Source organism: Schistocerca piceifrons, chromosome X (assembly GCF_021461385.2).
Source record: "Schistocerca piceifrons isolate TAMUIC-IGC-003096 chromosome X, iqSchPice1.1, whole genome shotgun sequence".
In the NCBI taxonomy this organism is placed as follows: Eukaryota; Metazoa; Arthropoda; class Insecta; order Orthoptera; family Acrididae; genus Schistocerca; species Schistocerca piceifrons.
The window spans coordinates 917279280-917291340 of record NC_060149.1 but is presented as its reverse complement, the minus strand read 5'-3'; the positions used below and the strand labels follow the sequence as shown (position 1 = coordinate 917291340).

At 46.0% G+C, this 12061-nt stretch overlaps 1 pseudogene; it reads left to right on the top strand.

Moving 5' to 3' along the window:
* Positions 1 to 3021: 3021 nt before the first annotated feature.
* LOC124723837 lies at positions 3022 to 3138 on the top strand (annotated as a pseudogene).
* Positions 3139 to 12061: the final 8923 nt, after the last annotated feature.

Here is a 12061-nt window from a genome sequence, read left to right as displayed (position 1 = left end):
ACACTAACTTAACCTAACGAAGGTTCATTCAGCACTTGCACATACAAGAGAGCGCAGCGAACTGCCTCCGGCCAGAACACATTCGGTATATATGCAGTTACAGAACAATGATTCTTGACATTTGTGGATACTTCTAGAATGTACTCGAACCGAATATAGAAATTAAAATTTTACATCTCAGGTGAGTTTTGAATTCACGACCCTTCATGTAACAGTGTAAGATCATAACCACAGCGTGACTGCGCTACTCAGCTTCTCCTGCGACACCGCTCCCTCCTTAAGTGAACAGAGTCTCGGTGTTACGTCGTCCTAGTCCAGGAACGAGTCATCGGTCCTGCATACTCCGACTCCCGATGACTGGTGTTCGCCCTGGAGGAGATCTTCTTAGAACTTCCTTTGCTGCTACGTTCTTCGTCACCTTTCCGCTTGTTCCCTGACGCTGGAGCTTCGAATTTATCCTGGGTTGTAGGATCGTTATAGGGCTTCATTCGAAGGACGTGGACCATATCTCTGATCTTTCGTCGTCTTGTGTCGGGGTAGAAATTTTCAACTTCATAAGTAACATCACACAAATGTTTTACAACCTTATAAGGTCAAAGGAGCGCCTGAAGAGCTTCTCAGAGAGACCAACCTTCCGAATAGGAGTGAAGATCCAGACTAGGTCAACAGGCTAGTAGACAACAGGGCGGTGGCTCACGTCGTACCTTCGGCGATCGTTTCCTTGAGCCTGCAGCGTGCAGAGTCGAGCTAACTGCCCAGCTTCCTCAGCTCTGGTTAACACCTCGCCGATGTAGTCGTCGACCACGTCATCAGGATGTAACGGAAACACAGTGTCCATCGTCGTAGTCGCCTCACGCCCATGCACCAGGAAAAATGGCGTAAATCCTGTGGTGTCTTGTTTGGTTGTGTTGTAGGCAAGCGATACGAAAGGTAGCACCTCATCCCAGTTGCTTTGCTCAACACTGACGAACATTGATAACATGTCGGCCAAGGTCTTATTAAGGCGTTCAGTAAGCCCGTTAGTTTGCTGATGATTGGCAGTCGTCATGTGATGAGTAATACTCCACCGCGGTTTATCTCTGTCACAAAATTCGATTAAAAAACTTTCCCTCGATCCGTAATTAACGACCTTGGGGCACCGTGTTTTAATACAACGTCTTCCACGATGAATTTGGCTACTTCGAATGATTCGGCTGTTATCACGGCATTTGTAATGGCATAGCGTGTCAGATAATCAGTGCAAACAATAATCCATCTACTGCCAATAGCAGACGTTGGAAATCGTCCGAGGAGGCCAATCCAAACACACTGCAAAGGCGTTTCGGCCGGTGGAATTGGAATGAGACGTCAAGGCGGTTACTGAGGAACTGCCTTTCTCCTCTGGCACTCTCGACAGTGCGACACATAGTGACGGACACTCCTAAATAGACGTGGCCAGAAAATCTCTTGCGGATCCTATCGTAGGTCTTCATAAATCCTAAATGTCCGGCCTCAGGTATGTCATGGAATTTCTGTAGAACATCTAAGCGCATGTGTTTAGGAATCACTGGTAGCCACCTCTTTACAAATGGATCAAAGTTTTTCTTGCAAAGTAATACATTAACTACCTTAAATTGCCCTTTCACACCCTCTGGCCGATTTAAGGCAAGCATAATTTGAGATATCTTGGCGTCCTTCTTCTGCTCAGCAGAAAGATCCTGGAGTGCAGCGAGACAGTCACAATCTTCATCAAAGTCTTGATGGTCTTGTACAAGGTTTCTTGAGAGACAGTCGGCAATTGGTGTTTTTTTTTCACTTTTGTACACTATGGTAATGTCATACTCTTGAAGACGTAGTGCCCACCTACCGAGTCGTACTGTTGGATCCTTAAGACCTGTCAACCAGCAAAGTGAATAATGATCTGTAACAACTGCGAATGGCCTTCCATAGAGATACTGTCGAAATTTGCACATGACCCAGATCACAGCAAGATATTCTCCTTCTGTAGTTGAGTAGTTTCTCTCGGCTTTTGTAAGTGTCCTAGAAGCATAGGCCTTCTCTTTTCCATCCAAAATTTGCACCAGAACAGCATCGATCCCATACCCACTGGCATCTGTGTGTAGTTCTGTACGTGCTCTCTCATCATACAGACCAAGTACAGGGTCAGTCGTCAGAGCTTTACGCAGCACGTCGAAAGGATCTTGTTGAGCACCACCCCAGATAAATTTAGCGTCGGCTTTTAACAACTCTTGGAGTGGCCTGGCTTTGATACAAAAGTCTTTGATAAAACGACAGTAATAGGAACATAATCCGAAGAAGCTTCTCACATCTCTAATGCTTTTAGGAATAGGAAATTCCGTTATGGATCTCACATTTTCTGGGTCTGGCCGCACACCTTCTTTTGACACAATGTGTCCAAGTATTTTGATTTCTTTTGCTCCAAAGAGACACTTTCATGGATTAAGTTTCAGTCCGCCTTGTTGGAGACACTTAACAACGGCCCTCAGTGTTTTTACGTGTTCATCAAATATCTCTGAGAACACTATAATGTCATCTAAATAACAAAGACAGATCGTCCACTTCAGCTGACTTAGAAGATTATCCATCATCCGTTCAAAAGTTGCTGTGCATTACACCAACCAAACGGCATTATCTTAAACGCATATAGGCCCTCAGGGGTGATGAATGCAGTTTCTCACCATCGGCCCCATCTACTTCGATCTGCCAGTATCCCAGGTACATGTCCATGATTGAGAAAAACTTAGCCCCCTTCAGACAATCTAGTGTATCGTCAATTCGTGGAAGGGGGTAAACGTCCTTTTTAGTTATCTTATTAAGCTTTCTGTAATCAAGACAAAAGCGCCAACTGCCATCCTTCTTCCTGACGAGAACTAGTGGCGACGACCATGGGCTCTGCGAAGGCTGAATGATGTCATTCATTATCATTTTCTCTACCACGTCGCGAATTATTCGACGTTCCATTGCTGACACACGGTATGTTCTCTGGCTTATTGGTTGATGGTCTCCAGAGCTAAACTGGTGGGCAACGGCCTTGCCACAGTGGATACACCGGTTCCCGTGAGATCACCGAAGTTAAGCGCTGTCGGGCGTGGCCGGCACTTGGATGGGTGACCATCCAGCCGCCATGCGCTGTTGCCATTATTCGGGGTGCACTCAGCCTCGTGATGGCAATTGAGGAGCTACTCGACCGAATAGTAGCGGCTCCGGTCAAAGAAAACCATCATAACGACCGGGAGAGCGGTGTGCTGACCACACGCCCCTCCTATCCGCATCCTCACCTGAGGATGATACGGCGGTCGGATGGTCCCGATGGGCCGCTTGCGGCCTGAAGACGGAATGCTAAGAGCTAAACTGGAGCTTCACCGTCGATTTGTCTAATTTGCTCTTCACCTGTGGATCGGAGCATTCAGAGAATTCTTGAGAACTGGCAAGCAGCATCTACAGTTGTTCCTTTGTGAGATCTGGTGATAAGTCGAGCTATAAGATCCTGTCTCGTAGTGGTAGCGCCAATTTCGCCCACAGACTCAGCATGGGAGGTTTCTATGACGCTCAGCTTTTCGGCAATTAATGGTTCAGCGTTTGCTACGCACGTGCGTCTTGGAAGAATCTGCGGTTCTCGGTGACAGTTAATTATCCACAATTCACCGAACCCGTTCTTAAACGAGATGACAGAGGCTGGGATGACCAAGTTATTCTCCAGTGGTATGCTTCTCTTACATTCCACTACAAGATCCATGGGTTGATGCATAGCATGACACATGACAGTTACCTTTCTAGCGCTCATTGCAGGAATGATCACTTCATCCAGCACACATTGTCTCCACACTCGGATATGCATCTTCCTGTTCACAGTATCTCATCTCGTCGAGCGACCACAATCTATAATTGCCTGAGAAGCTTTCAAAAAGTCCCATCCGAGAATGACGTCATGACTACACTCTTGTAAGAATTAGCCACCTTCAGCAGAGATGTTTTGCTGTCGACGAATACGGTTTTCTGCAACTGGCGACGGTACTTCTCCGAATATGATGCTCCAGAGTCCACAAGAGCTTGGGCTGGTCGGCCATCCACGAGGATATCGACGTAGTTTCCTATCATTTTTGTTGTGATCGACGGCGGAGGACTTTTCTCTTCAACGGCCTCAAGGAAGGTCGCACCCTTTAGTTTTCCAGGTTGCGGCGGCTAGGTGATCGGCTGGAGCTTCTAAACAGCGATGGAGACCTTGATCGGCGTGTTGGGGAGCGTCCTCTCCAGCGGCCAGCTTGCGGCGCTTGTGACCTACGGCGTCCTGCAATCACAACTTCTTGTTCATCTTCGTCGTACCGGAGTTGGTGTCGGCTAAGACCGGTCTGCTGTCTTCTGGCGCGGGTGTCATCAAATATCCGCAGCCTTTCTAGACAATAGCGCACCACATGTATCGGTCGTCCGCAGTGGAAACACACTGGTTGGTTATCCTGAGTCCTCCAGATGTCAGTCTTCCTTGGTGCCCAAACAGGTTCCTCATGCGGCATTGTATGAAGGTGACTTCGCCTGGGTCTCGACTTTTTCACGGTTTGAAAGGGAAATGAAGGACGAGAGATTGGGTTCAATGTCTGTTCCACTTCCTCCATTATGATCTCTTGAAGCGTCTCGGTTTTTTGCTCGCCGTGCAATGAAAGTGCCTTCTGAACTTCCTCTCTCAGTATCTGACAAAGAACACTTGTGACATCAGTTTCTTTCTCCATCACAGACTTCGATACGACGTTTGGAAGCCGTTCAAACTTCTTGCGTGTAATTCTTTTTTGATGCATTGTCTCGATATACTGGCACCATCTTATGAAGTCTGCTGTCGAAACCTCCTTCAGGAGTGGGGCTTGATACATGTCCTGAGCAACACCCTTCACGAGATATACAACCCCATCTTCCTCCTTCATTCTAGGATCCTCTATTTTACGCAGCTCCAAGACGTTTTGAAGTAGGATGTTGTAGTGTCTCCTGGACGCTGTGCCCTACACTTTAATTTATATTCAGCCTTGCACTTCCGTCGTTGTGTGTCGCCGAAATACTTGCGCAGTTCCGCCTGAAATACTTCCCATCTTGTGAATTTCTCCTCGTTGTTCTCATACCGCCGGCCGAAGTGGCCGTGCGGTTAGAGGCGCTGCAGTCTGGAACCGCAAGACCGCTACGGTCGCAGGTTCGACTCCTGCCTCGGGCATGGATGTTTGTGATGTCCTAAGGTTAGTTAGGTTTAACTAGTTCTAAGTTCTAGGGGACTAATGACCTCAGCAGTTGAGTTCCATAGTGCTCAGAGCCATTTGAACCATTTTTGAACACAGAAGGATGTCTCATGTGGTGGCACACAGTTGCTGTCATCGTAACGTCCTCTTCTTCTTCTATCTCCGATAGATTGCGATCTGCTGAATATGGCTCGAACTCGGGTTTCTCGCCACGTAAACGGCGGCTCTGTCGTGGCCTGATTGGAGCCACTAAGTCGTCGATAATGTGCCTTATCGCAAGTTCCAATACCCGGCGCCTCCACCAGAATAATGTCACGTAGAAGAAGGTGTAATTAGATGAATGCCAACACTAACTTCACTTAACGAAGGTTTATTTAGCACTTACACATACAAGAGGGCGGAGCGAACTGCCTCCGGCCAGTACACATGCGGTATATATATAGTTACAGAACATTCCAGTACAATGATTCTTGACATTTTTGGATACTTCTAGAATGTACTCGAACCGAATATAGAAATTAAAACTGTACAGTACAGATGAGTTTTGAACTCACGACCCTCCTTGCTACAGTCTACTATCATAACCACTACAGCATGGTCACTGTGCTACTAAGCTTCTTCTGCTAATATAATCAAAACTGTTCTATGGAATACGAGGAGACGCTCAGCGGATGCGATTTCAGCTTGTGTTGATTCTATTATCCATTAAATTCTGTGCACCAATGTGTGGAATGTCAAAGGTTTTATGGCTGAATATCTCACTCCTTTCTGTGCCACACTAAGGCTGAGTGACTGATAGTGATTATTCCTGATTATGAAGATGTCCACGCTACAGATTCCTGCAACTAGAATCTCTTTAATCACGTTGACACCTTCGTTTAAAAACCTCTTCTATAGATTTCTCTCACTCTAATTCTTCCAATATTCCGTCACATCGCTACAAATCCTCATCCATAAAATCCGCTCTATCCACAGAGAAAGGTTCTTTTTATGCACTTTATTTCCTAGTATCAAGTTCAGAACACAGTGAAAGCTTCCTGCAGACTTATTACACTGTATGAATTTCATCCGTATTCCAATACATCCTGAAAACTCCGATTCTATGGCCAGTCACATAAAGAATATCCCTGTTAAGTGACAACCTTCTTCCAATACCCCCACTGAATATCCTATATTTTTCTCCAAAATTCTGATCATAATCCAAATCGCCAATTACATCTGTAGCGGCACCACCGTTTACGATGGGTAAAGGTTAGCTTCGGTGCAATATTTCGGAGTGCCCAAGTTACAGCCAGGCACGGGCCTGTTGGCAGTAAGGTACATTACCAGTAGAATGGAGGCCACAGGGCCATAGGTCCACTGAAAACAGTAAATGCAACAGTTTGCATGGCCCAAGCGACAGGCAGAAAGGGCCCACTGGCCCAACCCAGGTGTTACGCCTACATGACTCGGAGTGGTGCGTTAGCAAAACAGAGGTGCACAGCCACGTAAGGTGCCAGTTCCCTGACAAGGCATTTAAGTATGTCAGCTCTCCCGGACGGCAGGGCGTGTCACACCACCAGCTACACGCAGCAGCAGATGGGGCGCCAGCATTCCAGTCCACTGCAGGTCGCGGGTTCGACCCTCTGAGGCCAACACGGAGTCCGCAGCCAGCCAGGGGCGGACCACACCACAGCTCGCTACTGCAGGCAGTCTTGTTGGTCCCTGACAGGTGCCTGAGGCATCCCGAGGCGAGGGCTGCAGATTTGGCTGTAAGATCGCAGGCGTTTGTTGTCGCCGCGATCCTAACCACAACAGTGAAGAAGCACGCAGCGGGCCGCCCTGTGGCTTCCCGCAAGCAGCAATGAAACAACAGGGCCAAAGACTGCTGAGTCGACTGCTGGAGCATCCTAAAGTTGTCACAACTCCGCGGCCATACAAGGCCGACACACAGCAGTGCGCTGTATGGGTCGCTGAGGTAGCCATTCGACACCAAGCCATTTTGCAGACAGCAAAATGGTTACCTCAGCATTTTGGGACCCCGTGACACATACCGAGAGGAACGGAGGCACTGTAGCTGGAAATAATAAATCACTTGTGAAACTCGGGCGAGTTTTAATACGGCGCATGCTGACAGTTTCCATTCACGTCCAACATTCATCTACATTTGGTGTCAGAATAGCGGGCGTTGTCTGTGCAGTGCGACGTTCGAGCCCACCACCTGCATTACAGTCACAAAATGTGGTGAGTGTTGAGCAATTTTTCTTTTTGAGTGTTGGACGTTTTCTTTCTATTTTTGTTTGTGTTTTGAGTATGGCTCCTGGAAGACTATTTTAGATGTTTTGCGTAGGCATATTTTTTTGTCAGAATAAGTGTTAGTGTGTTTGGGGCAGTAAGATGTTGTTTTTTGTGGCATTTGATTACTTTTGTATCGGTTTATGGTGATACTGAGTACGATGAACGGAGCCGTAGGAAGTCATGTTATTTGTGTACTTAAATGTTTTATTTCAGGACTAGTTGCGAACAAAAGCAACACAATGACAGAGTCAGGGTCGCAAGGTGTGTCGGAAGCAGAAGCAGTACAGATTTTGTTGGAAAAGGTAGCACAATTGACAGTGGACAACATGCAGTTAAGAAGTGAATTAATATCTAGAAGTGAGCGGAAAACCACATCGGATCAGTCGTTTTTGTCTAGGGTGCGGCAGCATGAGATTGATCCAGATGCCATGAGTTTGATTATTCCATTTTCTGGCAAGGCATCTAATGATGTGCGTTCGTTTGTGGAGGACTTGGAAACTTCAGCTGTGATGAATGGTTGGTCTGATGAACAGTTGTTACATGTAGCCAAGATTAGATTAACAGGTGAAGCGAAGACATATGTAAGGTGTTCAGAGGCCTTAAGGAAGGTGGGACAGTTTAAGCAGCTGAAGGAAGGGCTTTTGCAGAGGTACAAGAAACAGAATAGCGCTCGGTACTTCAGGGAGAGGTTGAGTACAATAACGAAGAGGCAGGGAGAGACGGTAGTGAAATTTGCGGACAGGATAAGAGGAATTAACGAGTATACTTACGAGTTGGGTCAGAGCGATGAGGCGAATGGTATTCAGTTGCAGGAGGCCGAGCAAAGGGCACGTGATGTATTTTTGAGGGAGTTACCGGCGCATATGTCGCGGAAAGTGCGTGAAGGGACTCCGAAAGATTTGTATTCGGCCATTCGGATGTCAATTCAACGTGAGGAAATAGACGTGCAATGGGGGTACGTGAGTGTCAAACAGTATTTACAGTGGGTGCAAAATGTTATAAGTGTGATCGTACGGGACATGTGCACAGGCAATGTACCCAGTCACCGAGGAATAGAGGACGGGGTGGAAATCAGCAGCGTGGAGGATGGAGAAGTGGAGATAGGAGAGGTGGACAAGCGTTAAACGGCAGAGGGGGCACAAGACCCATCTAACGGAGTTCCCGTTTAATTTCAGTGCTACGAATACGTATGCAGAGGTGGAATGTTCAGTGGTAGGATCCATTGGAACTAAAACGTTTAAGATTTTGTTGGACACAGGGGCGCAAGTGTCAGTGGCTACTAAGAGTTTAATGGGACGAAGGAAGCTAGACCCACCACGTTATAGGTTGCATGGAATGGGGGATAAGGAGGTCACACCTTTGGGGTCAGTGACAGTTGACTTTCGCATAGGAAAAGTCCGATTTGATGCATAAATGGAGGTAGTACCGTGGGTAAGCGAGGGCTACGATATGATCCTAGGAGTAGATTTCTTGCATCAACATCATGCCAAAACTGACCTTGGACAACGAACTGTGGAACTTGGTGGAATGTTATTTCTGCTAGGGGAAACTGTTGTCAATGCAGAGCTGTCGCGAGGGGTGTTCAACGTAATGAACAAACCAATTGAACACCGTACATTACTATTAACGCTTAATTCACATGAGTGTGTGTCTAATGGCACCGGGAAGTCGCTTTGGGTAAGTGTAGAGTCAAATCTACCTGTGGGTACGGTGTGTGTTATTGAACTATTGGAGGATAATGAATTTTTGGATCCATTACGTTGTTATGTGAAACGTAGTGTTGTACGCATACAAGAGGGAAACGACGAGCGAGTAGCCCCCGTGAACGTGGATAATTTTGGCACTGTAGAAGCGAATTTGTGGAAAGGAGTTTTAATAGCGAATTTGGTTGTACCAGATGACGAAGACTGGTGTTCGAGAGGTAGGCGTAGCGATCAACCACAAACTTCCGATTGAACTGCATTGCGTAACAAAGTTAAGCAATTGAAAGGAAGAGAAAGAGAGCATATGGAAGAATTGTTGTGGGAATTTAAGGATTTGTTTTTTCCACAAGGGCCGTTACCAGCAATTCCATTAGTTCAACATAGGATATCAACAGGTAACGAAGCATCGGTTTACCGTGAACCATACAGAATACCGAGGTATTTGCAGCTGATTGTGGAGGATTTCATTGATCAACAGCTTGTGAACGGTATTATAGAGCACAGTAATATTTGCTGGGGAGCGGACATTGTCGTTGTGCCTAAAAAATCTATGGATGGAACTAAGAAATACAGGTTCTGTTGTGAATACCGATACCTCAATAATAAGACAATAACGGACGCATACCCCATTCCAAGCATATTGGAGACTTTGGATCACTTAGAACAGTGCCAGTACTTTTCTACGATGGATTCGGCAAGTGGTTATTATCAATTAGAAGTGGCTCCAGAGGATCGTCCAAAAACTGCTTTCTCTACTCCGGGAGGCCATTACCAGTACATCAGAATGCCATTCGGTTTGAAAAACACTCCGGCAACGTTTCAGAGGTTGCTAGACAGTGTGTTAAAGGGTTCGAAACCATGACAGTATCTTGTCTATTTGGAAGACATTATAGTGTTTTCAAGTAGTATGGAGCAGCATAGACAGCGGTTAAGGGAAGTCTTTATGAGGTTAAGAGCAACTAGTTTGATGTTGAGCCTCGAGAAATGTCATTTTGCATTGGAAGAAGTGAAATATTTAGTCATATCATCAGTAAGGATGGAGTGCGAACAGATCCGAGGTTGGTACAGGCTGTAATGGATATTCGCGAGTCGAAAACAGTTCAGTAAGTGCTGTCATTCACCGGAATTTGCAATTTGTATCGAAAGTCCGTGAAGGGTTCTGCAGATTTAGCACAGCCATTGACGCGATTGTTGTGGAAGGGTGTGAAATTTGAGTGAACAGAAGAGTGTCAGAAAGCGTTTGACAAACTGAAAGAAGTATTAACATCAAGTCCGGTTCTTGTGTATCCAGATTTTGAAAAGGAATTTATTCTAGCATGCGATGCATCAAATCAAGAGTTAGGGTGTGTTCTTAGTCAGGAAATTGATGGGAAAGAAAATCATGTCGCCTATGCGTCTAGGCAGTTGAATGCAGCAGAGAGGAATTACTCAAGAACAGAGAGGGAGATGCTTAGCGTAAACTATGGAATCACATATTTTAAATATTATTTATATGTTAGAAGATTTTGGGTAGTGACAGATCATGCTGCATTGAAGTGGTTGTTGGGGTTGAAGGAACCGTCCACTAGACTCGCTATGTGGGCTGTAAGGCTTAGTGAATTCGACTACGAGGTGGTGCACAAGCCTGGGAAGAAGCACAGTAATGCAGATGCTCTGAGTAGAAAGGTGGGGAAAGTAGAAGTCATAGGTTATGACCTAACAGTAAGGAAAGAATTACACGACGCTGACAACGATTGTAAATTCTATTGGACACAGCCACAATTTAGTATGTACGACGGTCTTCTGTGCATGGAAACAAAGTTAGGGCCGAGGATAGTAGTACCAGTGAAAGTGAGAGACGAGGTTTTAAAGGAACCACATGATCACGTGTTATCTGGTCAGGAGAGTGGTGGAGAGGTACAGTTGTAGAGGTAGGAAAGTAGATGTGGATAAGTATGTCAATAATTGTATACCATGCCCGCAGAAAGCGGATTTGAGTCGGAAACAGATACAGCTACAATGATTGTCGGAAGCGGCATGTCTATTTTCTGTGCTGGGAATTGATGTCTTAGGACCTTTCAGTCGAACACCATCGGGGAACAGATTCGTTCTGACAATAATAGACCATTTTTTGAGGCATGTGGAGATGGTGGCTATGCCAAATCAACAGGCAGCAATTGTCACGCAACCGTTAGTAAATACCTGGATTTTGAAGTTTGGTGTAACAGAGACAATAATTACCGACCAAGGGACCAACTTCATGTCGGATTTAATGAAGGAACTGTGTAAATTGTTGAATGTAAAGAAGTTGAGGACGATCGCATTGCATCCATAGGAGAACAGAAGGACAGAACGGGTACACAGAACAATCGGGAAGATGCTGAGTTTTTATGTGGGTTGTCATAACCGTCAGTGGGACGAATATTTGAAGCATATTGTATGTGCATACAAAGCAAAAGTCCATACCAATACCCGTTTGTCTCCGTATGAGGTAGTGTACAGGCGAATCCGTACGTCAATTTGCGAGAACAATTCGGGATGTTTGGAAACAGGTACAGAAGGTGAATATGAAGGCTTTGGGAAGGCAGGAAGACACAGTGAAGCGGAAAGGAAATTTACCGCAGTATAGAATAGGGCAATGGGTAATGCTATCCAGCCTCTATACGCCAAAGGGGAAAACGAACAAGTTCGTCACGAGGTATCAAGGGCCATAGCGAATAGTTGAAACCACATCCCCCGTTAATGTTAAGCTTCAGCTGCCAACTGGAACGACGATAGTACACATTGGACGGTTGCGGCCATTTAAGAGTTGTCCGGATGTGATTCCAGGCATGTCACAGGAAGGGAAGAGGAAGAAAAGGAGAGGGAAGAGGGGTGTTCAGCGCA